Source organism: Medicago sativa, chromosome 7 (assembly GCF_051527215.1).
Source record: "Medicago sativa cultivar Bolivia chromosome 7, Bolivia_mono, whole genome shotgun sequence".
NCBI lineage: Eukaryota > Viridiplantae > Streptophyta > Magnoliopsida > Fabales > Fabaceae > Medicago > Medicago sativa.
The window spans coordinates 64,256,234-64,262,233 of record NC_140755.1 but is presented as its reverse complement, the minus strand read 5'-3'; the positions used below and the strand labels follow the sequence as shown (position 1 = coordinate 64,262,233).

At 36.2% G+C, this 6,000-nt stretch overlaps 1 non-coding gene across 1 annotated transcript; it reads left to right on the top strand.

The window, feature by feature from the left end:
- Positions 1 to 4,305: 4,305 nt before the first annotated feature.
- LOC146907641 (small nucleolar RNA R71) lies at positions 4,306 to 4,413 on the top strand. The gene has a single exon (XR_015020865.1). It is a non-coding gene; the product is annotated as a small nucleolar RNA R71 (small nucleolar RNA).
- The last annotated feature ends 1,587 nt before the right edge of the window (positions 4,414 to 6,000 follow it).

Here is a 6,000-nt window from a genome sequence, read left to right as displayed (position 1 = left end):
AGAAAAACGGTAAAATAAATTGCAAAGAAAGTAAAGAAATAAAGACTTTTATTGAAAATAGAAATATTCTAAAAAGGTAAAAGGTCATTGTTTATGGTGGAGAGCTACTCTATTTATAGCTTTACAATCGACTTAGAAACTAAGCAACTAAAAGGGTAAAACAGTAAAGCTGCAACAGGGTAACTTGGGCCCGAAGAAAAAGCAGCAAAAGGGGCTTCTGGAGGTGGCACGGCCGTGCCACATGTTGACACTGGCCGTGCCAAGCTTCTGACTTGGTGGGAACATATTTTTGTCCCGTATCTTCGTATTCTTGCGCTGTATTTGCTCCAGTCCTCTTTCTTTTGCTCCAAGACACCTTCCACCATATATTTATTCCTAAAGTAAAATAAAATGCAATTTGAAGTAAAATATTCTAATATAAAATAAAATGCAATAAAACTAAATCAAATCTAAAATAAAACTAAACTAAATAAGGCAATAAATTATACTATCTATGACTCATCAAACTCCCCCACACTTGAATCTTTGCTTGTCCTCAAGCAAAAGGCAACAAACATAGCAGCAACAAAAGATTGATTATGGCAATATTAAGAACAAATGTCTCAAAAGAAAGGCTTTGCTTCAAGTACACTAATTACAACTTCAAACACTTCTCATGAACCTATTCTACCCAACATCAAGTCTCAAGTGAGTGTGTGTGTGTGCAGTCCAACCCTTTTCTTGCTCCTGTATAAGACAGATATTATGAGGAATAGGTTCTATCCTTAGTGCTAAAGTAACCGAGAAAAGTCCTTTCTTCATTTCATATAAGAGTGATGGGAATTTGAGTTAAAATTAGATTAGATTTAACAATTAAGCACAAGGGGCTGTAGATGCTTAGGGGCTATCTATCCTCGTAGGAAGTCTTCTCGGATGTAATTGTCCTTTCCCCCTAGATTCAAAATCACCCTAAGCAGTGCTGCAAAATTATTATTTGTTTCATCTCCGCGTAGGAAGTCTTCTCGGATGTAATTGTCCTTTCCCCCTAGCATTGATGAATTAGTTTCACTTTAAGTTCAAATTAGGGAGTCACCACCACAATTAGGAAGTTAGGATGTAATTGTCCTTTCCCCCATATGTTGGTGCCATTCTCCCGCCCCATTTAACATTAACAAATTAAGAAGAATATAACAATTAAGAACAATTTGATTAATTTTCCCACACAAACTTATACTACTTTTACTCTTAAGACTTTAAAGGGTCTAAGTTAACACTAAAGCTAGAACGTGTTCCTTAAAATACCTATTCATACATTTACTCAAGGATTGCAACCGGGTGCTTTTCTCATTGGAGAATTTCACAATAAAACATGATATGGGTATAGCAAGAACATAAGAAACACAAGAAACTACTTTTATGTACAAGAAGCAACCTTTTAAAGAAGAGACAAAACAAAAAAAATTCATGCCAATTTTTACATTAAAAACAAGCTACTAGTCATGCCTCTTGCTATAAAAACAAAACAAAAGAATAAAGTTCAAGAGAGTTTGGAACACTACGACTCTAGACACTTTATTAGGCCCCCCCACACTTAGGAGAAGCATTGTCCTCAATGATTCAAAAAGAAAAATAAAAGAAGAAGAATAGAAGAAGAAGAAGAAGAAGAAGAAGTAGAAGAAGAAGTAGAAGAAGAGGAGGAAGAAGAGAGAGTAAAGGAAGAGGAAAGCTCACAATTTTATAAAGTAGACCATGGAGGAGAAGGTGTTGTATCATGTTCCGTAGCATTTGATTATTTTCTTCATTTATTCGATTGCCCCTTAGGACATTGTTTCTTAGCCCGGCCATTTCAACACCTTGTCTTTGTTTCTCGGTGCTTATTTTGTAAACCTTGGTTTGCATCCATGCCCACCGTTCTTCATTATAGCTTCCACCGGCTTCTTGCTCATGGTGCAAGTTTGCACCTACCTCCTTCTTGATTACCATCATCATCACCATCATTATGTACCTGTGGGTTAGTGCCAACATAAAACAAATTTTCCACCACCTCCGGATTAGTTATGTCCGGATTAGGTAGAATGATAAGCTCTAATAATTCTCCATTCATATTGGTAATTGTGAGTAGGTTCATGGGTTCTAAGGACAAAGTAGTGATAGTATATAAGTCTAGCCAAAAGTTTCCCTCTATCCTCTTGATCCCTTGATTCACACTCACCCCAAACTTCCTAGCAAGAAAAGTGATGATTCCACCTACCATTATATCACCCTTATCATCCGGTTTCTTTTTAACAATTGAAACAAGATAATCAAACAAATAATAGCAAATGTTAATATGATGGTTATAAAGCATAGCCCACAACATAAACAGCTCTCATCATTCCCTACCTCTTTCCTACTCTATACGGTGCAAGCCATAAACCTTTCAAGGTACCTAAGCATAGGGTTGTGTTATTCAACAGCCTAATCACATTATCCTCTATTCCTAGTCTATCCATAGCATTAACATCAAGGTACCTGCAAGTAGAGATAGTTCTAGAGATTAGATATTTATACCTATTTCTTTGCTCGGGATCCTTGAATTTGATCCTATGATTGCAGGTTGTTGATTGCTTCTTGCACCACTTCCGGAGTCTTCAATCTCCTTACCTTTCTTCATTGATGCCATTGACCTTAACTTGACTTGGTGTGGATTTTGGGTGAAGGTTAGGGTTAGGCAAGGTTTTGGTTGGGAAGGGTTGATTTAGTGATGGGGTTGTGGTTTAAGTGAAGTTTAAGAGTTGAATGATGGAGATTGGTGAAGAAGTTTTGGTTTTTGGGTTATGGTTTAATGGTGTATGAATTTGGTTTAGAGGGTTATGGATAAAGGATGAAAGAGGTTATTTTGAATGAGGGAAAAAAAAAAAAAAATTTTAAAAAAAGTTTTTTTTTCTTGGGCACGACCGTGCCACCTTAGGCACGGGCCGTGCCTAGCCTCTGGACCTTAGGCACAAATTTTTTTTTTTTTTTGTTTCAGGTCAATGGCTTCAACTTTCTTTCACTTTTTTGTATCATATTTGGACAAATACCTACAAAATAAATTAAAATAACACAAAACAAACAAAAATAAAAGCAATAAAAATCATGGGTTGCCTCCCACGAAGCGCTTGTTTAGAGTCACTAGCTTGACGGTTAGAAGGTGGTTTATCTATCCTATACCCAATCTCTCAGAAAGGGATAATGGCAACAATCTAACATGCTCTCCCAAATCACACATGGCTTTCTCAAATGTTTTATATCCTATGACACAAGGTATGGAAAATCTCTCTGGATCCTTAAGTTTAGGTGGCAATTTGTTTGGAAGTATTTCAATAAAATTTCTAAACTGCTCATCTAACTTGGATTTAGCAAACTCTTGTGTTAAAGGACTTTTAGGCTCATGAGATGGTGAAACAAATGGCTTGTCATTCTCTCCTATAGCTTTCTCACTTTGAGGCTTATCACTTCCTATCTCTCGTTCATTGTTCTTAATTTTCACAACGGGGTCCTCTAATTGGTTACCATCCCTAAAAATAATAGCACGTATATGGTCTTTGGGGTTGGTTTCGGTTTGGCTTAGAAGGACTTCGGAGGTTTGAGAGGGAGTAGCCAGCTGTTGGGGTACTTGAGAAGTCTGAGTCTCTATCATCTTACTGTGAGTAACTATGGAGTCTACGTTCAATGTATGTTTGGCAAGAGAGTCCTTCAAAAATTCAGTTTGGTTTTTAAACTCTTGGAGCTGCTCAGATTGATTTATAAGAAAATTTTCTAAAAAAAGTTCCAAGCTGGATTTTTGAGGGACTATTTGGTTGTTTGCATAACTGAGTGGTGTTGTTTCTTGTCCAAAAAAATTTTGAGGGGTTTGAAAAAAAAAATTGGTTATTTTTAAACCCTTGATTATATTGAGCATAGTTTACTTGCTCAGGACTTCTAACAACACTACCTAGTTGGCAATCAATGCCAATATGGCCAAATACACCACAAACTTCACAAAGAGGTGATACAGGGGCAGGTGTGACAGCACTAGTATTTATTTTATCAAATTTTTGTGTGAGTGCGTCAACTTTAGCAGCTAGATGATCAAGGGAAGAATTTTCATACATACCTACCTCTTTCTGAGAGGGTGAAGGAGCAACATTAGTGGTGTCCCTTCCGTAGGTCCACTGATAGTGGTTTTGTGCCATGTCCTCGATCAAAGCATATGCTTCTGTGTATGTTTTGTTCATCAGAGCTCCACCTGCAGCTGCATCAACATAAATTTTTGTGGGATACAAAAGGCCATTATAAAAAGTGTGAATAATAAGCCAATTCTCTAAACCATGATGGGGACAAAGTCTAAGCATTTCTTTGAAACGCTCCCACGCATCGTAAAGAGATTCTCCATCTTTTTGAGTGAATTGTATGATTTGTTTTCTTAAGTGAACAATTTTAGAATGAGGAAAGAATTGGGCAAGAAAAGTTTGCCTCATTTGTTGCCATGAAGTGATAGAACCAAGTTTTAATGAATTAAACCAAGCACTAGCTCTTCCCCCTAAGGAAAAAGGAAAGTAGTGCAGCCTTACGACCTCTTGGTTTGCATTCACGGTTCCACTGAGTCTTAAAAAAGTTGAAATATGAAAATTCGGATCCTCAGTGGTTGATCCGAAAAATTGATTTTGCTGAACTAACTCAATAAGTTCAGGTTCTATTTCAAAATTGTCATCAACCGTTGGATACACAATAGCATCGTATGACTCATTTGAAGATGGGATTGCATACTCTATGAGAGTGCATTCCTTAGCCATATCGTTATTATCTTCCCAAGAAGTTAAAGGCAAAAGAAGAAATAGAAAAAGATTTTTTTTTTAATATAAAATAAAATAAAATAAAGAGAAAGATTTATTATTTTTTTTTATATGAAGTAAATAAAATAAAATAGAATCAAATAAAGATTTTTTTTTTTAGAAAGAAATATAGAAACAATAAAATAAAATAAAACAACGAGAAAGATTTTTTTTTTTTTTAGTCTAATCACTATTAAAAAGTTAATCAAATTTCAACAACTCCCCGGCAACGGCGCCAAAAACTTGATAGCCAAACCGCAAGTGCACGGTCTATCGAAGTAATAGTAGTAGTAAAGAGTATCGTTCCGCTAGGGAGTTGTGAATTCAATTAACCTTTAGAGAATGATTAGAAGAGAAGAAAGATTATAAAATAGGGGGTTGATTGCTGAAAGTAAATAACAATAATAATAAAGATGCCTTGGGATTATTGGTTTGCCATAATAACAAATCCTTCACTAGACAAGACCTAAACATCTAATTTCATGGTTTACACACTAATTTCTAAAGACCGGTTTCCCTTAGCCCCTCACCTTTCCGATGAAGGTCCGGTGAGAGTTTACTTCTAGCAACCAAGCCTATTTCGCTGACATGATTACTAGAAGATGCATAGAGGATTGAAACTACTCTTTGTCTCAATAATTGCAAAGACTATTTCACTGTTTTGCAATTATTGTCTAGATTCACTTGTTCCAACATCAAAACTCCGCTCTCGCTTTATGAATTGATGTTTGGGATGATGGATTAACGATTATCAAACCCTCCGCTTTCGCTTCCACAGTTTGATAATTGTTAATCCACGTTAAGACGGTGAATCTAGATTAGAAATTAGGGTTACATAAAAATTAGGGTTTAGGCTTGTTTTGTTTAGGATTGAGTCATTAGACTCCCCAACAATCCCAAGACGAAGAAGTCTACTCACTCACGTTCATCGTAGACATGGGGGAAGAAGAGAGAAAAACGGTAAAATAAATTGCAAAGAAAGTAACGAAATAAAGACTTTTATTGAAAATAGAAATATTCTAAAAAGGTAAAAGGTCATTGTTTATGGTGGAGAGCTAATCTATTTATAGCTTTACAATCGACTTAGAAACTAAGCAACTAAAAGGGTAAAACAGTAAAGCTGCAACAGGGTAACTTGGGCCCGAAGAAAAAGCAGCAAAAGGGGCTTCTGGAGGTGGCACGGCCG